Below are 23,417 nucleotides of genomic sequence, written 5' to 3' on the forward strand. Positions count from 1 at the left end.
GCCTCTCAAACTCTAATGCATTTGCCGCCGCCGGGGCCCAATGCATGCAATGCTAGTGGAAAGGCGGCAAGGCTAGCCAATAGAAGAGGGGGAGGAAATAAGCTAGCCTAGGAGGACTACGACTCCGGACTAGAGGCAGCAGAGGAGAGAGAGAGTTGGTAGCATGCTGGGAGAATACTCTGGTGTTCCCTTACGGGCTTACGGCGTTTCCCTTTTAAAAAAAAGGAGGATGGACACGTTTGAACCGGGAGTAATATTGCGTTGAAAGGTAAGGTTTTAGTTGACAAGAAATTATGAAAGCATCTGTCGTCTGATAAATAATAACGTATTTCTCTGCTTTCCACCCCAATTCTGAGCATAAGTTCTTGCGACGGACCCTACAGCTGATCAATTCAGATTTAATCATGATTAGATTGATCTAAACATTTTTTGATTCAATTATATCAATTAAACCAAGTTTAGATTAATTTCTATCCAAAAAACCCACGTTTAGATTCAAATAAATCTATTGAAATCAGGTTTAGGCCGAATTAGATTTATTAAACCATGTTTAAATTCAATTAGATCCATTTTTAATGTAAATTAGATCAATTAAACCACTTTTAGACCAAAATAGATGAAATGCACCGTGTTTAGACCCAAATAGACCAATCCAACTCATTCCCTTTCGCCGGAAGTTAGGCTTAGCTCGGGATTCAGGGGGGTGAGTAACGGGAAGAAATTCGTCTGTCGTCTGCTACAAAAGCCAAAAATATGTACTGTAGCGGACGACAGACCAATTTCTTCCCGTGACTCACCCCCCTGAATCCCGAGCTAAGCCTGACTTCCGGCGAAAGGGAATAAGGTGGATTAAACCTCGTTTAGACCCAAATAGACCAATTAAACCAATTTTAGACCCAAATAGACCAATTAAACAAATTTTAGACCCAAATAGACCAATTAAACCACCACGTTTAAACTCAAATCTCCACTAAAATAGACCAAATAAACCACAACGTTCAGATTCAAATAGATCAATCAAATAGTAAGTGATGAAGTATTTATTTTTTACTAAAACACATTAACCAACCAGAAATAATCCCGCAATCATAATTTAACCTTAACTTCCAACAACCACATACCTACAAGTCTCCAATTTCTACTCCAGGTTACAAGTAGAGTCTCCATCCTCTCCCGCTATCGGCTAGGGATGTTGCACAGGGCGGGAAAATTCAGGGGCTGAAAATAAGTAAGAATCTTTTCTAGGGGGAGTTCCTGCTGCATGCATCTACCTTAAAAACTCTCCCCGATTTCTCTCTCTCTTCTTGTCCTTGAGAAAAAAATGAGGAGCAACTCCCAAAGAAGTAAAAAAAAAAAAAAAACAAAAAAAAACGCGGCTATGTTCGATAAACTTACATTTTTCTTTATTTTAGTGGCGAGACGCGGTAATATTTTGAAGCTTGTTACTTAATAAAGGTCGAATAAGAGCCATTGACATTGGAATTAGGCACCTTTTTTTCTACTCATATTTACCCTTGCCTTTAACGCCATTTAAAAAAAAAATTATTAGGCCTTGGACTTCATTCATTCATACATTGTTTTTTATTAAAGAAACTTCCGTTTTCCCAAATCCCAAGGTTTACTATATGATATTAGAAGTATATAATACTTCTTCTCTTCGAGGGAAGTGTATGTACTTGTACACAAAGCGGGGTGGGTAATTCTGGTAATTGTGACATGATTCTTCCCAACATGCCTTAATTAACATTTATTGTAGCAATTGGGGTTACTAAACCGAATCATGCATGCATGCACATACGCCATTTTAAATAGTGCCCCTTTTCATTACTATATCTATTAGCGCTGCTTAACTATTTGCCAAGGCGCATACATGCATGCGCTTGTGGATTAATTTTTGTCCCGCCATGTCAAGACAATCAAGGTTTGTGCCTGGTTGATTGATTGCTGAATTGGGATTTAGTAAATACCAACCAGTTATAGAATTCACCCTAGCACGGTGCGATATAATTACACCCATCTTAATTAAGTTTGATAAGCGGGAGAGAAAATTAACAAAAAGGGTAATTCCCTGGCCCGGGAAGAATCATGTTACACAACTAAAGCATATTAAGAGGATACAGTGTCACACTTCTTCAATTATCCCCTTCTGATATTATTTATATCTTTTATAATTTATATTTATATATTAAAATACCCAAACACTGGTCGATTGAAAAAATACTGCTTACATAACTTAAGTATTAAGATGATACAGAGTGTCACACTTCTTCAATTATCCCCTTCTGATATATATTTATATCTCTTATAATTTAAATATTAAAATACCCAAAAACTGGTCGATTGAAAAAAAGTACTGCTTACTAAACTTAAATATTAAGATGATACAGAGTGTCACCCTTCTTCAATTATCCCCTTCTGATAATATTTATACCTTTTATAATTTATATTAAAATACCCAAAAACTGGTCGATTTAGAAAAAAAATACGTTTTCAGTTTTAAAATTTAGGTAAGAATTCTGTGAATTCCACCATGATTTTTATAGCAGTCAGCTTGAAATACCACTATAGGCTTTTTGAAATGATGGGTACAACAACTCGCCTGAGTGACTACAGTACGTCTTGACTTTCAACCCAATCTTGGTCCCCCTTAATTGCACCGTATGCAAGTAGTACTTTGTCCTGAACGTGACATAAGCCAATCTTCCCTCAACCCAACATAAAAAAGAACTCAGCTATAGCTAGATAAAGGGGCCAACAAACTCAACAAGAATGTAAATAACCACTAAACTTGAAGAAAAAGTTAAAATTTATTTTTTTTTAATATATTTTCAAGTTTTCTTTGTTAAACCCAAGAAGTGATATCTAGTTTATTAGGGAGAAGGTATAAATTCGAGCCACATTTCTAGCTTTATCTCCAGTCCAAACGTAGACATGTCCGGAGTTAATCCCCGCTGCCTCTAAATTACAACCAGCATCTCATTGGTTCTTGAAAACTCGTGCACGTCAGCGCGACGCGAATGACAAGAAAATTACAGTCATATTTTCCGACTGAGGAGAGGAGGCGAAATAGACCGGGGCCTCCTTTTACGTCCCCCCTTGTATTTTGAAAGGGGGACTGGGACTATGGCGTGCGAATACTTAGGCATCTTAACCTTCTCCCTAGTAAAGTAGATATCGCTTCTTGGTTAAACTTGAGAATTTAAAGTTTCAAATAACAAATCAATATCTTCAAATTCTTATAGTTTTTACTACGAAATTTAAAAGAATTAATTTCCCTAAACACATAATTAACAATTTAGCTCAATTAATATTGTTTTAACGAGTTTATTTTATTATTATTAATTAACTAAATAGATACTTAAAAAAATCAAAGTTAAATTGATTTCCGACAATTTTTCTAATCTAAATTAAAGAACTAATAATTATAAATTATTAAAGATAAATACACCACTTGAACTGTCGCTTTATCTGTTAGCATAAGTAAAGTAATAACTATAAGTATGAGACTGAATGAAATACGCCAATTTGCTAAGCACACGTTAAAGCATAAGTTCATAAGATATGTTCCTACCATAATTTTGTTAAAATCTGGTCATGACAAACTGGAGCTTCTCATTTTGAAGTGAGTGAGTGAGGTAGGTCATAGATTCGAGGAGGTAAAGCGAGGTAGGTCTGGTGAGTGAGGTGGCGCTGCTGTCAAAGGGGGCTTAGTAAGTTCAGACTAAATGGACCTAGATGGAATAATTCCTAGCTGCAAAATTAATTAACCACCACCGAGTGTACTCAGGACTTCAATTGAATTGACTCGCTTCCGTCGTTCTCCTTCTCGAACTAGTTATCTCGAGCTGCTGTAAGTCTCTAGAGATAGCATTACGAATCGTATAGGTAGTGCATATCATACTTATGGAGCGAACATATCACTTATAAACTTATGGTTAAAGCAATAAAGTTTTCAAAATTCATTTAAAAATTAAATCAATTCATATTATTTCAAGTGCAGTTGCTTTTAAGTGGCTTTAAAAACAACGATAAGACTGTTGTTAAAATATCGAAATTTTGAAAACTCAAAATACGAAATTTCTTCATAATTAAATTGATAAACCAATATCTTTAAAATCCACTTTTAAAACTGAAATATCCTTAACGACCAAAAAAGCTCAACTATTTCTTACCAGAACAAAGAACGATTCACGAACCAATCAGTGAGGGCTTTAATAAAAGTCAATGTGGGTGTGGCGTTGCGGGGTGCGATTAGCCAATAGGGTGCCCGGGATTCGTTGACGTGACACCTACCCCTCAAGCTATAGATTAAACAGCCAGCAACCCCTCAAATATCTCCCCAAAGAAGAGAAGAAGCTATTTGACTCATCTCAACCAGAAGTTTATTATAAGGGAGTTGCTAAAAGCAATCCTTGATACCAACCAGGGATAGATTTAATTTTAGAAGTAGGAATGGAGAACAGATTAGTAATCTGGGCGCGCGTCAAAGTCCCGGACCCCCTTCCACGGGATCGGGGGGGGGTATGAAAGAAGAGGCGGGGCGGGTCATAGCGACAGAGATAAAAAAATTACCTATATTTTTCGCCGTCCTCGTCAGCAACGTCATCAAAACGTAGTTTAAGTGAGCAGCAAACAAGATAATTAAAACTTTCCGTCGTTATGTGTTGGAGGGAGGGAGGGGCTCTATACTGGGTTGGCTATGAGTCGGAATAACTGAAGTAAATACTAACCGTTCTCCATTCCTACTTTTAAAATTAAATCTATTATTTATCCCTGTTGATACTGAGAGATCACTATTTTAGTAGAGATGGGGTTCAAAATTGTTTTCTCTCTTCTAAAGTGTGGAGAGGTGCTGAGCTTAGAGAGAGAGGGAACTGTTTTCTAAAGATTTTGACGTCATGGTCGCGGCGATCGCCGGCCGAGCAGGGAGAGACTTCTGATGTGAACTTCGGAGGAGTTAAGCTTCTGACTCAACTGAGCATTTTTTTCCCGACCCTATATCCCTTGCTATATCTTTCAAAATGAATTCCCTACTATGTAGCGGACCAAGGCACGAATGTTTCAAAAGGAATGGTCCCAGAAACATTCCAAAATTCAACTGTTACTAAAAGGAATGAATGCTGCTCATGTTTCTGACCAATATTTTGGTTTTGGTACAAGAACCGCAATATATATACGTCTTTCAGTGTAGCTATTTTTTCTTTTTTTCCAAAATTATTTAGTTTTTGAACCTGCTGTACAAATTTAATTTCTTAGTGCTTTTTTGGTTGGGTTTTATTTGGTATTTAATTATTGAAAGGCTTTTTTGAGTTGCAAACACCTCAATTTTCGACTGATTTTGGATGTTTTGGTCAAATTTCAATTTATTTTCGACTGATTTCGGATGTTTTGGTCACATTTGAATGCATTTTCGACTGATTTCGGATGTTTTGATCAAATTTGAGTGCATTTTTGACTGATTTCGAATATTGTGATCAAATAAGAGTGTATTTTTAACTGATTTCGGATATCGTTATCAAATTTGAGTGTATTTCTTACTGATTTCGGATATTGCGATCAATTTGAGTGTAGTTATGACTGATTTCGGATATCGTTATCAAATTTGAGTGTATTTCTTACTGATTTCGGATATTGCGATCAATTTGAGTGTAATTTTGACTGATTTCGGATATTGTGATCAGATTTGAGTGTATTTTTACACTGAGTTCGGATATTGTAATCAAATTTGAGAATATCACTGACTTCGGATATTGTGATCAAATTTGAGTATATTTTGACTGACGTCCGATACTGTGACCAAATTTTAATGTATTTTTGACTGATTTAAATAAAACACATATTTAAATACAATAAATACACGAGAGACTAAATAAATTAAAATCATTAACCTACTTATTTCAGTCTATAACACTGAACCGCAGACAAGCTCTAACTAACCCACATAAAAACAAACCAAACGCAACATTAGACCACACATTGATAAAATTACGAAAAATTACATCCCACCGACAAAAAACGACCATAAAAGGTGTCACATTACCGTCTGTAGCTTACGCAGAACGTCTTTTAACTTGACACTCCCTCGCAAAAACGTTTGCTACCCACGTAAACTTTTTAAAAAGACTGATACAGTACAACACCACCACTCCAAGTCTAACAAATACACATATCCCACCCAGTTAACCCATTCTGCAGCGTCGGATCTGGTTGGCGTTGCGAACCCTTTGACTCGAGCTAGACGCTAATTAATATTCTAAATAGTTCCTGAAATCTGACGTCGAAATCAGTGACGTGTTTACAACACGTGATGTGCTGTATAACACTTCGTATTTACCAGGGATAGATTTAATTGTAGAAGTAGTAATGGAGAGCGGTTAGTATTTACTTCAGTCCAACTCATAGCCCAGTATAGAGCCCCTCCCATAAACACGTAACAAGAAGTTTAAATTATCATATTGGCTCACTTAAACTACGTTTTGATGACGTTGCTGACGGGGACGGCGAAGAATACGTAATTCCTCTTTATCTCTGTCGCTATGACCCTCCCGCCTCTTCTTTCATACCCCCCTCCGTCCCGTGGAAGGGGGTCCGGGACTTTGACGCGCGCCCAGATTACTCTGTTCTCCATTCCTACTTCTAAAATTAAATCTATCCCTGAGTATTCTAAAGTCTTTGTTCAAAAATCACCATATTAGCGAATAATGTGACTCGTTTTAAGTCGTCTGCTCTAACGTCTGAACATGGAAATTAATGTATTAACGCGACCCAAACGAAATTAACGAGGAGACTGAAGATTTTTTCTTCAGTCTGAACGGGCCTTGAGAAGCAATAGGGGCAAGTAAAAGAATAGCATGACACAATGGAAATGAACAACAAAAGCCAAAAACGTTTTCTGAAGAGCAAAGGCTTAAAAACTAAAAGTTCTATACGTTTCGACCTATGTCTTGGCACTGATCCCGAGTTCCCGACGTCAAAATCTTGGTAACAAATGAGCAACGCTTCATTACATCAAGAAAGCCATTCGATATGTTGTTAAACGACAACCGCTTTCCCGCCTTTTCTTGCCTTGTAGGGGAAAGGATTTGAAACACTCGAAGACTAAGCGCTGTTGTCAACACCAGCGATAGATCAAATTTGATTTTTCAAAATGGCTGACACGCTTTAAGTTAACAGGTCAATATTTCAGTTGACTAACTTAAGTAGGCCTACTACCATAAGTTTATAAGTGATATGGTCCATAAGTATGAAACTATCTATACTTCGTAGTGCCACTGGTTTAGGCGAAAAGAAGTTCAAGAACGTTTCATCTTAATCTACAAGACAGTTCCCGTTCTAATTGAGGATACCCACGAGTTAGATCAAGAAAATCTATCGCACCTGGTTACTAGTAACGCTGATCATGAGATCCATCATTATGTCTCACGTGTGGTCTACCACTCTCTACCTACATACGTGTCCGTTCCCAATTTATTTAAGTCATGCACATCTAAATTATTTAGTAGCGAACACATTAAGTCAATCATGAAAATTATATAATTCCCTAAGTTGTCAATTGAATCAAAAGCACAGATTCCAAGAACCTATAGAAGAACCACGCATCTCGTACACCATAATACTTGAAAAAATTATGACTTAAACCAGAAGGGGATAATAGAAGAAGTGTGACACTCTGTATCCTCTTAATACTTTAGTTATGTAACATGATTCTTCCCAGTTGAGGGAATTACCAGGCCTGTGCGAGTACTCGATCAAAGGCGAGTACTCGATCGAGTCCCGAGTCGAGTACTCGACTCGAGACTTGAAAATCAAAATTTTGGGAATTGAGAATAATTTCGAGTCCTCAAAAAATCCTCACTACTGGACTCGAGGAGGACTCGAACCGAGGCTTATTACCATATCAAGTCCAAAAATATTTACCATGGATAAAGTATTTATTCTTCTTTCGTCTCTTGTCAGCACGCACAAATCTACTTTACATAGAGGCCTAGCTTTCCCGTGCTGACAACCGAAGCTGCAACAAAGTATATATCGAATAAGCTGCCTTCGGAGATAGGGAGTTGCCTACCCTCTAGCATGAAAAATAAATTCCTCACGCTCATCCTTTATCCATGTATTTCGCCTGAACTCGGTGACTCGGAATTTCAAGTAGAGCGCGGTATCTAGTGGGGTTTTACCGATTTAGATTTTAGAGAAAACAGGTGATTGGACAAAAATTTGACGTCAGCTAGAACATGTTTATTGACGTTTGGTACTTTTTATATCAAGCTGTGATATTTGAACAAATGAAGAGTAAAAAATAAAAGATATGAAAATATTTAGCCTTGATTTTGACATGAAATAATTTATTAGGACTCGACTGGGACTTGATATAATTTATCAGGACTCGACACTGGACTTGAGACGTAGTTTTGAAGCTGATTTTAGGACTCGAGGACTCGATACCAGTTAAAAGACTCGACTCGAGATTCTATAAGAGCTTTTTTTAGGACTCGAGACTCGACTCGAAGTCCAAAAAACTGGACTCGCACAGGCCTAGGAATTACCCTTTTTCTTAATTTGCTCTCCCGCTCATCAAACTTAATTAAGATGGGTATTTACATCGCGCCGTGCTAGGGTGAATTCTATAACTGTTTGGTGGTATTTACTAAATCCCCATTCAGCAATCAAGCAGGCACAAACCTTGATTGTATTGAGGTGGCGGGACAAAAATGAATCCACAAGCGCATGGATGCGGCTTGGCAAATAGTTAAGCAGCGCTAATAGATATATAGTAATGATGAGGGAACTATTTAAAATGGCGTATGTGCATGCATGATTCGGTTTAGTAACCCCAATTGCTATAATAAATGTTAAGGGATGTTGTTGGGGGAAGAAGAATGTTACAATTACCCAGTATCACCCCGCTTTGTGCAAGTACACTTCTCTCGAAGAGAAGAAGTATTATATACTTCTGCTTAAACCATGCAAGTAGCAACTTCTTTCTCGAAGGCTAAGCTAAGCTAGAAAACCAAAATTTAAAAACTTCTCCACAAAACTGCGAAGAAGAATAAATAATTAACGTCTGTCTGATAAATAGTTAAAAAACCTTTTTGTTCCCTGTTTTATGGTCGACTAACTAGACGTTAAAAATCCCAATCCCAGAGTTTTAAGCGAAATTTATCAGGGCCTTGGCAGGCAATGTTAAGCCTAACGTTTTTTTAAGGGTCCGTAAAAGCTGTAAGCCTCATACAGAAGACCCCGGAGCGCGGGCTTTACCGGGACCGGGGAAAGGAAGACTTATTACTTCGTAGTCCAGGATCGTTCGTAGACTGTATTAAGTACCATCATAAGTTTATAAGTGATATGTTCCTTCCATAAGTATGCATTACACTACCTATACGATTCGCAATGCTACTGAGAGACTTACAGCAGCTCGAGCTAACTAGTTCGAGAAGGAGAACGACGGAAGCGAGTCAATTGAAGTCCCACACTCTGTGGTTAATTGTGCAACTAGGACCTAATTCCATCTAGGTCCTAATTAGTCTGAACTTACTAAGCCTTTGACAGCAGCGCCTCACCAGGCCTCCCTCGCTTTACCACCTCGAATCTATGACCTACCTCACTCACTCACTCACTTCAAAATTACAAGCTCCAGTTTGTCATGGCCAGAGATTAATTAAACAAACTTATGGAAGGAACATATCTTATGAACTTATGGACGGGTTGGTACCACGCGTTCAGGCGAGGAGTATATCGAAGAACCAACCAGGAGACCCCAGTCAGAAAACCCGCAAAAACTAGGCGGGAAACTCTACAGCCCAGGATCGCCGGAATTAGGAATTAGGACCCCGGGAAAAAAAGGGAATCTAATTTATTCCGTACAGAACTGCCTGAAATAAAATAGCTCTTGTTGTAAGAAGAGACAGAAAATCCTTGGTTTGGAAACTAAGAATTTTGTTTCCCAGCCCCTGAAATGTAACTTGTGATTTGGTTTTTTTTTATATGTAGACAAGGCCAAGGCTTAAAAGATTGAAACTAACGCCAGGTTTACGATAAGGGGTTTAGGCCTAGTAGGCTAGAATTATTTTGTAGCAGTAGTCAAAATTTAGAACTGGGAATGACGTAATATCGGTTTGGAAACCAAGAATTTTTACCAGCACTTGAAATGTGATTTGTTTTTGCCTAGCCAAGGCTTAAAATCTTGATTGAAACCAATTAGGGTAACGATAATGGGTTTAGGCCTAGAATCATTTTGTAGCAGTAGTCAAAATTTAGAACTCTTGAATGATATAATACCTATTTGGAAACCAATTATTTTTACCAGCACTTGAAGTTGAAATGTTGTGATTTGTTTTTGCCTAGCCAAGGCTTAAAAGCTTGAAACCAACGCTAGGTTTAAGATAATGGGATTAGGCTTAGAATAATTTTGTAACTACTAGAAGCCAAAATTTAGAAATAATATCTGTAGAGCCATGTTTGAACTTCAAAGTTCAACTTGCAATTCTTTTGGAGAATTTTACGGTTTTTAGGCCTTGCCAGGAATCGTTTCAATTGGTATTAGGGTTAACAATTTAAACTCTTCTATAAGGGTAATTCAACCGTTATAGGCCTTGTCATGAAACGTTTCAATTTCATCTCCATAATTCAACCTATTAGGCCTTGCCATGAAACGTTTCAATTTCAGCTCCATAATTCAACCTATTAGGCCTTGGCACGAAACGTTTGAATTTGAATTAGGCTTAGCAATTCGAACTCCATCTATCTATCAGGGTAAGGCCTTCTAACTAAATGCAGTACCAATGCCGTCGCAAGTTCTGAAATTACAATCACAATTTTTTACTTCCCCTTCACATAACTTCAAATTAATGTATTATCTGAACTGAACTTGAACCATCTGATCCTTCGCTGGTTCAACATCACTGCCAACTTAAGTTGACGGATTGATGGAGGAGGAAGGTCCTAATCACTCAGTCCGAAGAGTTAGGGGGGAAGTAAGATGAAAGGGGGGTAAAGCAGCACGAGGGAGTGAAAGAAACAGTGGCTACGTGATGTCTCTCTGGGGCCCCAGGCAAGGATCCACCATCAACCCCTCCGCGCGTGCGCTTTTGTTAGTTTCCATCTCTCGTGCATTCTTACTTCTTAGAGCAAGAGCGAATGTGAAAAAACAAGATGGTATGTGCATATTTAGAAGTGCCTTTTCAGGATTCGGAATGAAACTAGAACTACTAGGAAGGAGTCCCTGACTTGTTGGGGTGGCTTCTCACAAATCTATTGGGTTACAGACATTAGCATAAGTTTATTAGATATGTAGATATGCTCCATAAGTATAACACTACCTTTACTTCGTAATGCTACTGAGAGACTTACAGCTCGAGGTAACTAGTTCGAGAAGGAGAACGACAGAAGCGAGTCAATTGATTGGCTACACTCGGTTTTGCACAGTCCATCTAGGTCCTATTTAGTCTGCATACTAAGCCTTTGACAGCAGCATCTCACCAGGCCTCCCTCGCTTTACCTCACTCACTTCAAAATTACAAGCTCCAGTTTGTAACCAGAGATTAACAAACTTATGATAGGAACATATCTTATGAACTTAAGACAATAAAGAGTTGGCAGTACTACGTCATGCATCGTCACGCTAGCTTCCACTAGTGTTTCTCACATTTTCACGTCTCCCAATGTTTCGTACAAATTTTCTTGAACCACAACTACAACTTCTACATCAACGGCTATCTCAATGACATTAGTTTCACTGCACAATTGAGACGCGACTAAAACTGGCTGAATAATTTTCTTTTGGGACAGGCTGTGTTGTGTGTGCTCCCTTTTAGCAAGACTTCCAGAATCAAGATCTCTTTGTTTTCTTTTAAGGGGGGTAAAATGTCTCCCGTTGTGTTTGTATGTGACCAAACCAAAAACCTTCCCGAACTGCCTTTTAAACTTTAAAAAACTCTTAAGTTATTTTTTCCCTATATCATGTCATGTTCCCTTTACAAAAGAGGGGTAGGATACTTAAAAATTATTAAAATTTAAATTAGTTAAAACTGTACATTTTATGGAAGAAAAAAATGTGGAATTTCAAGGTCAATTTGTACAGTAAAACGTGGATACTTGTTAATTTATCAGCGAGTAATTGTAAAGATTCAAATGATTGTTAATTGAAATGTCCGGCATTCCTATACAATTTATTATCGGTTAGATCAAAAGGCAATATTTTTTACTTTACTTTTAAAAGAAAACCATTTTTTTATTTTTTTGTTAAATTCGTTCGCGATCTTTGTATGAATGAAGATAAATACTGGTAAACATACGAAACACTATAAACTCTCTTAACAATATCCCTGCCTTTGCCTTTATTAATTATTTCAACGCGAATAATAAATATATTGTCGGGTCTTTCTTTCATTGTAGTTTTCTTGATTTATTGGATGCTTGTATATTTTGTAAAAATCTGTAAAGATCAAGGCTTGGCAGAGTTGAGGCATTGACAATGTAATGACTAGAGGCAAGATCGGGCAAGATAGTATAGACTGCCAATACATTACATTTAGAACATTTTTATTAGTTTAAAATAAATTCTTTGTGCTTTTTATTTTAAGGATAAGTTTTAAAGCTAAAAAAAATTTAAGTAAAACCGTGTGTTTATTCAAGAGCAGTTTGCAATATAGTAAAAAGGTACGGCGGATTAATATCTAATGTTAAACTGGACGCGAAATAGTAAATAGAAGAAACCATTATGAACCCAGGTGGTCATTTTTCAAAGAAATCGCCACTAAAAGTGGGCGTGTCCTTTTAACATGTCAACCAAAGAAGAAATGGCCCCGGGGTTGTTGTCACCTACGTGTCTCACTCTGAAACTTCCATAACCTTTACGTTACAATTTTATTACATCCCGTTTTACCTTCACAGTAAAATGAAAATGAGATGAACTGCATAGAATAGACTATTTCGGTAAATGTTACCATCTATATATTTTGTAAAAACGTTTTGCGTTATTAAAGGCGGGTGTTAAAATAGCACGAGTTTTATATAATAAGGGCCTATATATTGGGTATTGGCAAGAACTCATTGATGTTACTAAGAATATTGTTTTAAATACGCTTTTATCATACCAAGAAGTGATATCTAGTTTACTAGGGAGAAGGTATAAGATGCCTGAGTATTCGAGCGCCATAGTCCTGCAGTCCCCCTTTCAAAATACAAGGGGGGACGTAAAAGGAGGCGCCGGGCTATTTCGCCTCTCCTCACTCGGAAAATATGACTGTAATTTTCGTCATTCGCGTCACGCTGACGTGAGGAGTTTTCAAGAACCAATGAGATGCTGGTTGTAATTTAGAGGCGGCGGGGATTAACTCCGGACACGTCTACGTTTGGACTGGAGATAAAGCTGCATGGAAATGTGGCGAATTTATACCTTCTCCCTAATAAAATAGATATCACTTCTTGATCCTACATATTTCGAAAATTCCAAGTTCTCACCTAGACTACGCTACTCTAGTAAGTTGGACCACTGCAGTCACGTGGTTTAAGACTTGCAATAAAACTTGGCAATATGGCTTTGTGCGTTTCGTGGGAACTCGGTAAGTTTCGAGGCAGTAGAGTGATTCTTTTTCAATACATCATTCTCGGACAGTTTTTCTTCTACAAAAGAGGCCCCTAAGGTCATAAGAGGGGGGTCTTTTCAGGGTCACAGAGGGCGGTAGGTACATTGGTAGTTTTATCGTACAAGCTGACGCTTGGCACCACTCCCCTTGATGGCTTCTTGTCCATAGATAAGCCTTAAACTAGGAAACTTTCCACTAAAAATTATTTATCAGTAAAATGATTCTGAAAACATTTTGTTTACGAGTTTTTAAAAGTAGTATTTATGTTAAATTATTTTAAATGTAAACAGCATAAGAAATAAATCAAACTTGAAATAAGTAAGTAAACTTATAGAATCCTTGATTATTTGGGCTATGAGCTGAGCTAAACATTGGGCTGAACCCCTTGATAATTTGGGCTATGAGCTGAGCTAAACATTGGGCTGAACCCCTTGATAATTTGGGCTATGAGCTGAGCTAAACATTGGGCTGAACCCCTTGATAATTTGGGCTATGAGCTGAGCTAAACATTGGGCTGGAACCCCTTGATAATTTGGGCTATGAGCTGAGCTAAACATTGGGCTGAACCCCTTGATAATTTGGGCTATGAGCTGAGCTAAACATTGGGCTGGAACCCCTTGATAATTTGGGCTATGAGCTGAGCTAAACATTGGGCTGGAACCCCTTGATAATTTGGGCTATGAGCTGAGCTAAACATTGGTCTGGAACCCCTTGATAATTTGGGCTATGAGCTGAGCTAAACATTGGGCTGGAACCCTTGATAATTTGGGCTATGAGCTGAGCTAAACATTGGGCTGGAACCCTTGATAATTTGGGCTATGAGCTGAGCTAAACATTGGGCTGGAACCCTTGATAATTTGGGCTATGAGCTCACCTAAACATTGGGCTGGAACCCTTGATAATTTGGGCTATGAGCTGAGCTAAACATTGGGCTGGAACCCTTGATAATTTGGGCTATGAGCTGAGCTAAACTTTGGGCTGGAACCCTTGATAATTTGGGCTATGAGCTGAGCTAAACTTTGGGCTGGAACCCTTGATAATTTGGGCTATGAGCTAAACGTTGGACTAAAACCCTTGATTATTTGGGCTATGATCTGCTTCTGCATGTTCACGACCCTTATCTGTTGCCACCCTGTAAAATGACGTCACCAATCTTAAAACAACGGATACGTTACAAGAAAATTGAAGAAATTCGAAAAAAGAAACCAATACAAAGTAACTTAGGCAAAGGCTTAGAACATTGCATTGTTTACTTTTCAAATTACAGAGCACTTAAGGTGTTATTCATGTTCAAGGAGTTTCAATAAACTGTGATACTTTTCCAACTCGTTAAATGTGGGCGTTTGTTTAAAATATTGACCTTTCGCCTAGAAAATAATGGGTTTATGGTACGACAGGAAAAGGCTTAAGAGATTCATCATAGTACAGCCTAGCGTCACCCCATGTTATTTCCTCATAGAGTTTAATATAGTCAAAGGAGGAGGGCTGTCGGTACTCCAGTTTAGGCCCCCAGGCTAGGGTTCTTCAGCTGGCTGATTTCGTTATAACTTAAATGTCAGGAAATAAAGATTAAAAATTCACTTCGTAACTCTATTGATAATAGACACATATCCGGCTTTAATTACTTTTGCTCTTTAACTTTATATATATATATATATATTAATATTTTTAGCTGACAGATTTTAGAAGGGTCGTATTAAAAAGGCTTGATATTAATATTTTGATATTTTTTTAGGTCTTCCAAGTCTAAAATGTTATTAGCAAGGCCTATAGAGCTATTTCAATTCGGGGGGAAAGGAGAGCTTTTGAGGCGGGGTTTCGCCAGTCCCCGCCCAGGCGGCATATTGTGCGGGAAATTTAGCATAGAATTCTTCAGCGGCCCGCACGGAGGGAGGGTGAAAACCGGCTCCGTTTATTGGCAGGCCCAACTGTGACGTTTCCCCCCTTCAACTGATATAGCTCTATATATTTATAAAGTTGGGCGAAGGATAAAATTCAATATTATCTTATTTAAAGGCTATTCTATGCCTAAACTTCAACGTTTATATATTTCCGAAGTCCAATTAAGACTCATTTTCAACGCGTACACCTTTTTGTCGTCAAACCAAGCCTAAATTTCCATGTTTGCACATTTTTGTCGTCAAACTAAGCCTAAATTTCCATGTTTGCACATTTTTGTCGTCAAACTAAGCCTAAATTTCCATGTTTGCACATTTTTGTCGTCAAACTAAGCCTAAATTTCCATGTTTGCACATTTTTGTCGTCAAACTAAGCCTAAATTTCCATGTTTGCACATTTTTGTCGTCAAACTAAGCCTAAATTTCCATGTTTGCACATTTTTGTCGTCAAACTAAGCCTAAATTTCCATGTTTGCACATTTTTGTCGTCAAACTAAGCCTAAATTTCCATGTTTATACATTTTTGTCGTCAAACTAAGCTTAAATTTCCATGTTTATACATTTTTGTCGTCAAATTAAGCCTAAATTTCCATGTTTATACATTTTTGTCGTCAAACTAAGCCTAAACTTCAATGTTTACATTTTTTGTCGTAAAATTAAGCCTACCCTTCAATGTTTACACATCTTCGACGACCAATTGAGCCTAAACTTCAATATTTACACATCTTCGACGTCCAAATTAAGCCTAAACTTCAATGTTTAGACATCTTCGACGTCCGATTAAGCCTAAACTTCAATATTTACACATCTTCAACGTCCAATTAAGCCTAACCCTCAATATTTACACATCTTCAACGTCCAATTAAGCCTAACCTTCAATATTTACACATCTTCAACGTCCAATTAAGCCTAACCTTCAATATTTACACATCTCCGAGGGTCCAACTAAGCCTAATCTTCAATATTTACACATCTCTGAGGGTCCAATTAACCCCGAACCTCAATATTTACACATCTTCGACGTCCAATAAAGCCTAAACCTCAATATTTAAACATCTTCGACGTCATATTTTTCAATGTTTCCAGCACATGTTAGAAATCCTTCCAAAAACCCTCCTAAACCTTGAGGTTTTCCGCCAAGAAAAGGTGTTTTTCTCTCACCCCCCCAAAAAAATATTAAGAATTCATCTTGGATCTATCCAGTTAGTACGTACCGGATATGGATGGACCCCTCCCATATTGGCAGTAGGTCCGGGGGCTTTTGGTTATGCCCTGTGTACCATGCCAGCTGTGACCTATATAACCGTTGACGGTACAAGCTGACGGGGGCTCTACGCGCCACACAACTCCAAAAATGTTTAAATGTGAAATCAAATACCCCATGCTATCATAAGTTTATAAGTGATACGTTCCATCCATAAGCATAACACAACCAATACTCTTCGTAATGCTACTGAGAGACTTACAGCTCGAGATATTATTATTATTGTTGATGAGGAGGGTACGCGCCCTAGCACCGATGCCAAAGGCATATTGTGCATCCTCGTAATCAGGCCTTGAATAGGCCTGTAGCTGCAGCGTAGCTAAGAATTCGCTCCACCGTGAGAGAGGAGACCCTCGAGGGTTCCAGGGTGTGTGAATCAAAATATTCTAATCTAAGCGAGGCGAAGTAGTCGCACTCGCAAAGTACGTGGGCGGATGTTTCTTCCATCTCCTGACACGACCTACAGAGAGGGTCGTCGGCAAAACCCATCAGATGGAGGTGCCTATTAAGCCGGCAATGCCCGGTCAAAAGACCGGTGGCCAGCCTAATATCCCATCTGCCGAGCGAAATTAGGTCCCTAGCACGAGACCTGCAGGGACCATCGACAAACAACTTTGTCTGTCTCTGGCCCTCCATGCTGTGCCAGAGCTGATTTTGTATGACAGTCAACCTGTCATGCAGACACCGTTTGACGTGCCTGTAGGGGATGGGGACGGCCGGCTCCGGCCCCAAGAGCTTGGCCTCCGCACCCCTTTTCGCAAATCTATCGGCTTGCTCATTGCCATAATATCCGCTATGCCCTGGCACCCAGTACAGCAGAACCCTGTTGCAGGATGCCAGTCGCGCTAGCAGGTCGAGGCAGCTACGCACCAGTTGAGAAGAAATCTGACACTGGTTCAGAGCGTTCAGGGCAGCCTGACTGTCAGAATAAATTCTCACAGTCCGTCCGGTATACCCTTTGTTAATACAGTAATCTGCGCAATAACAGATCGCGGCAATTTCAGCCTGGAACACACTAGCGAAGGTGCCCAGGCAAGCAGAAAAGCCGACCCTTGTGGTTTGACAGTAATAGCCGGCGCCAGCGCCGGAATCAGTCTTGGAGCCATCGGTGAACCAAATGGTTTCACCCCCAGTGCCAAGAGGCAGCAGGTTAGTCCACTCTGCCCGACTGGGGAAGTGGATACTGAATGGCTTAGTGAAATCAAAACTGGTGACGGTTTTGTCAGAGCACATCGTAAGCGACGGCTCAAGTGCGGCGTACTCCCGAAAGAGCTTCGTATGGCTGTAATCCCAAAGTCTTGGAACCCAACAGCCACTAATGTTGAGCCTGTAGGCTCCCATGACAGCCTCCTCCTCAATGAAGAGATGAAGAGGAAGCATGTCGAGGAGCACCTCCAGGGAAGCAGTTGGGGTCGATCTCATGGCCCCCGTAACACCAATGCAGGCAAGCCTTTGAAGCTTGCGCAGGGCAGCCTGCACCGTCTTAAGCCGGACCCTTGTCCACCAGACAAGTGCCCCGTAAGATAGTATGGGTCTGATGATCCCAGTATAGAGCCAGTGTACAGCCTTGGGGTTGAGGCCCCAAGTCTGGCCGACAGAGCTCCTGGTCCTCCAGAAGAGCATCTTGGCCTTCTTAATACACCGATCAAGATGCGGCTTCCATGTGAGTCTACAATCAAAAGTCACCCCCAGGTATTTCACCTCGGAGGACTTTGTCAGGACCTGGCCAAAGAAAGAGATATCATTGAACAGATCCTTAGTATTCTTCCTCGTAAAAGGAACAAGGACAGTTTTATCAGGATTAACGGTGAGGTTAACCGCCTGACACCATTGCTCCACGCTAGAGAGAGCAGATCTCATAAGCGCGGTAACAGTATCCGGGAACTTCCCCGTAAAGACTATCGCTACATCGTCCGCATACCCGAAGCAGCAACAGCCCCCAGCACCCCCGAGCCTCCCCAGGAGATAACTAGTTCGAGAAGGAGAACGAGGGGGAGCGAGTCAATTGAAGTCCCAAGTACACTCGGTGGTGCTTAATTAATTTTGCAGCTAGGACTTATTTCCATCTAGGTCCTATTTAGTCTGCATTAATAAGCCTTTGACAGCAGCGCCTCACTCACCAGGCCTCCCTCGCTTTACCTCCTCGAATCTATGACCTACCTCACTCACTCACTTCAAAATTACAAGCTCCAGTTTGACATGACCAGAGATTAATTTAACAAACTTATGGAATGAACATATCTTACGAACTTATGATGGCGCAGCTTCCCTGAGTCCTCAACTTTGTTCTCTTATTTTCCTATTTAACCAAAATCTAACCAGGGGCCAGGCCATCCATGTTTAGACTCGCGGAAGAGTGATTTTCTGACGCTAACACTTTCATTCAATCCTAAACCGACCCAAAATATAATAGACCATTTCGATGTAACTATAAGGGAAAGACACGGGGGTAATACTCTACCTTCCATCTCGCTTTTTGGCGCCTGCGCTGTAGTCTTTTTGTATCATGAGAATGCCTAGAGATGGCAACGAATCAACACATTTGTATTAGTCGATACTGAAGGTTGCCTACCCCATTTTTTACATCGAAAAAGTCCATTTTTCGTTGATTTAAACGTACTCATTTGATGGCATACAGTGTTCCACAACAAAAGGTTTGTTGGTACTGCTAGAAAGATTCCAATAGTAATTTTAGAAACGGGACCGTTATGTTATGGCTGTATTATTAAATCTATTTAAATTTTGATTGATGTGTATTGCCCGTTGAAGTAAAATCTGCAACCGCTTACCAAGTATTATAAGTATGTTGCATAAAATTATTTTTTATTCAAAGTTTCCCTCTGGTTCTATGAGAGATACAGGGATGTCCTTTGAGTATGTCATAGCCCTATTCCTCCCCTTTCCAATGATACTAATTAATTAGGGTTACAACAATTAGGGCCCGAGCAATTAAGCAAAATGTTAATTCATAAACGCCCTCTCCATGGCTTTAACATGGGCTTATTTACACTTCACCTTTTAACTCTGGTTCTATAAGAGATACAGGGATGTCCCTTGAGTATGTTATAGCCCTATTTCACCCCTTTCCAATGATACTAATTAATTAGGGTTACAACAAACAGTGCCCGAGTAATTAAGCAAAATATTAATTCATTAAGGTCCTCTCCATAGGATTATAGGTTTATTTACACTTCACCTTTTAACTCTGGTTCTATAAGAGATGCAGGCAAGTCCTTTGAGTATGTCATAGCCCTAACTATCCCCTTTCCAAGGATACTAAATACTTCGACTTACAACAATAAGAACACAAGTAATTAAGCAAAATACAAACAGTAAACAAGACTCGAGCCACCACTATTTACTGATCTTACGACTAACAAACTTCCTTACATTTAAAACATACTTAGCAATACTTTAACAATAATAAAAACCTGTAAGCCTAGTTACTTACAAACGTTATTTACTACACAACATTAAAAACCCTCTCTTCATCTCTGTACAATTTCGTATGGTTTAATAACCAAGATATTTCTGTAGAGCTTTCAGCTAGTAGAAATGAGCGCGAAAAAAACCTTTGAAGCGTGTAAAGAAAAACGCGGGAATTTTCTAGTGGGAAGGCCCAGTGCCCCTCAAACCCTCATATCTTAGAAAAATCACAAAACCCCATCGCTGTTTATGTCTGAGATGTAGTGAATAAAGCTTAGAGTGCACAGACTCCATTTAAACTTTCATATATATATCGGGGTAGAACGGAATTTTCCTCTCCTTTTTTTAAAGAGCTAGTGCCATCACTGTAAGAACGTTTCTTCAACTCAATTTATTTATATTTTTAAGTGTAGATTTTCGTTCAAAGCCTGCGCCATTTTGGATAATGGCCACCCAAAAATTAACAAACCAAAATGTTCTGAGGCGATATCTAACGTACTTTTGAACCGATTCAAATGAAATTTTGTACAATGGTTCAAAAATACCACCGCATACTACTGTGTAGATTTCGATGAAATCATCCGCCATTTTGGAAAATGGCCACCCAAATAGTAAGAAACCAAAACATTCTAAATCAATAACTGCCGTAACGTTCCACCAATTCAACTGAAACTTTATTTATTGGTTCCGCCATTTTGGAAAATGGCCACCCAAAAAAGCAATCGAAACGCGACTTAATAACTGCCGTAAATTTCAATCAATTCATCTAAAACTTTCCATACTGGTTCAACATATACTACTGCAAAGATTTTAGTTTAAATATACCGCCATTTTGGAAAATGGCCACCCGAAACGTTCCGGTGCAATAACTGCCATAAATTTCAACCAATTCAACTGAAACTTTATATACTGGATCCTTATATACAACTGCATAGATTTTAGTTGAAATCATGCACCATATTGGAAAATGGCCACCAGCAAAATAATCAACCACTTTAATCATTGCACAGTTTGTTATTTTATGGGATGTGTCACTATTCCTTTATAATCTGGCAAGGGAATAGGAACTAAGAACTGGTTTCTTGGCGGAGTCTCTTAAGTCTTTCCTTTAACGTTATTAATGATACGGCGCTAAGGGAGGCAACTCTCACTCGGTGCATATCGTGCTAGTGGCTTTAAACGTAAGCGGAGAGAAAGTTGTGGGCCAAGAACTTGAACCAACCGTTCCATTCGTCTCTTAAAAATGTCTTTCACGGTGAACGAACGCGCTAGTGGATTTAAAGATCGCATACCCCACTTCCCCCCTTTTAATATCTGGCACGAACTTCGTGTTTTGATAGACCTTGTTTTTCCACCAGTAATTTTAGTCACACGCCCCCTGGTAGCGAGATATGGAACTATAATATATGTTTTTATAGATTAATTGATAGTATATGATTTCGTTACGATTCTAAAGGTTATATTTGAATTCTACGCATCAAGAGCTAAAGTTTGAGTACCCACATGCCATGGTTTGCTTGGATGTAGCTTACTTAATTACCATAATTACGTTACTTAATTACCAGATACCAATATTAATTTTATAAGAATGAATATTGATTTTCCGAATTATATTTAAAACTATGCTTGAAACTTATCTCATATTAGTTACGAACGAGTAAATACTTGAGGTAATATCAAATTTAATTACGTAATTAGGGTAATTAACGGTAATCTATTACGATTTAAAATTTAAAGTATATGTTGTAAGTACTTAAACGAAAGCTTACTTCAAATTAAACCCATTTGAAATGATAAAAACCTCTTATTTTCATCTGGAAACAAAATATTCCACAAAAACGTTTTAAATGTATGTAAATAATTTAATTACCATGCATGCAGTACGAAAATACAAACACATCTTTGCATAAATATAATAAATATCAAATATCATTTCTTGAGAAAACACATTTTCAAGGATTCTCACAGCTAAAACATTATCTACCCTTCTTTTTTTTTCTAGACAAACATTTAACGCTGCTAAAGATCATTTAAAGTTTTTGAACCTCAGAAAAAGTGCTATGCATGCATAATAATGCCAAGTAAGAGTCACTATTTTTCTTTTATACGCTACTAAAACTCCCCAGGAAAATTAATGTTGTTTGTAATACCGAGTTCCTGCGATCCTCGACTCACCATCGCTCTTATTACAGTCGAGACAGGATGTCAGTTCCACAAATTATTAGATTGATGTTGCAATTTAATTCAATTGCTTTTTTTTGTTGCCAGATTACTATGTTGCCATTTATCAAAGTTCTTAAGTACATGCGCAGGTGATTCAAGGAACAACTGCTCGCAATTTAGAAGCCTTTTTTTCTTCTTTGTAATAAACTAGCTATGAAATATTAATTATAATATAATATTATAAGTATAATATTTTTTTAATTTTTATAACATTAAATATTGTATCACTGCTAATTATCTATTCTAATTAGGTAATTTTAACTATCACCGTTAAAATTAGTTTCTTACCAGCTTTTGTTTGAGTACTTACACGATAGAGTTTGTTACTAATTGTTAAAATTCCCTTATTAATTAACTAATGAACTTTGTTAATTACTTGCAAGATAAAAGCGATTTAATTAATCTAAACTAATTAAAATTTTCCTCGCTTAATGATATCCTAACTGAATTAAATATACAACAAAGTCTTGAATTATACCTTAAACTCTCAAGCCTTTAAATAATTAACTAATTACCTTTGTTAATTACTTAGTAATTAAAACCGATAGAAATAATCAAAACTATGGCTTGTAGGTACTCATTCTTTAGCTCTCTGTAGGCCAAGGCCAAAAATGCATCTAACAAATAACTAAATTCAACACCCAAGCCTTTAAATAATAACTAATTAACTTTGTTAATTACTTAGTAATTAAAACCGATGGAAATAATCAAAACTATGGCTTGTAGGTACTCATTCTTTAGCTCTCTTTACACCAAGGCCAAAAATACACCTAACAAATAACTAAATTCAACTCCCAAGCCTATAAAACATACCAAATAATAACTAGAAAGGCGGCTAGCTCCCTTAGAACTTCAGGGCCTTCAATTACTTTAAGCAACGAAACCATCTTTAGCGAACGGAATACCTATTAAAGTTTCCTTAGTTAATATGCGGAAGGAATATCATATCATTCAAGATACCGCTAGCTCGGAAGACATCAAAAGAGCAAAAGTTTTTCATCTAGAGCTCGCTCTTAATACATC

At 38.3% G+C, this 23,417-nt stretch overlaps 1 protein-coding gene and 1 long non-coding RNA gene across 3 annotated transcripts in view; one reads left to right on the forward strand and one right to left on the reverse strand.

The window, feature by feature from the left end:
- LOC149615924 (uncharacterized) overlaps nt 1-23,417 on the reverse strand; it is a 100,442-nt gene that overhangs the window by 62,180 nt on the left and 14,845 nt on the right. The window lies entirely within an intron of this gene.
- LOC149615925 (uncharacterized) lies at nt 149-22,558 on the forward strand. 2 transcript variants are annotated; one of them, XR_016376072.1, is made up of 3 exons: nt 149-268; nt 22,174-22,252; nt 22,440-22,558. It is a non-coding gene; the product is annotated as an uncharacterized LOC149615925 (long non-coding RNA). The 2 variants fall into 2 exon arrangements; XR_016376073.1 differs by lacking the exon at nt 149-268 and having other exon boundaries at nt 22,149-22,252.

The sequence above is a fragment of the Phalangium opilio genome, unplaced genomic scaffold, assembly GCF_054372755.1.
Source record: "Phalangium opilio isolate 3A_F unplaced genomic scaffold, DU_Popi_V2 ptg000217l_1, whole genome shotgun sequence".
NCBI lineage: Eukaryota > Metazoa > Arthropoda > Arachnida > Opiliones > Phalangiidae > Phalangium > Phalangium opilio.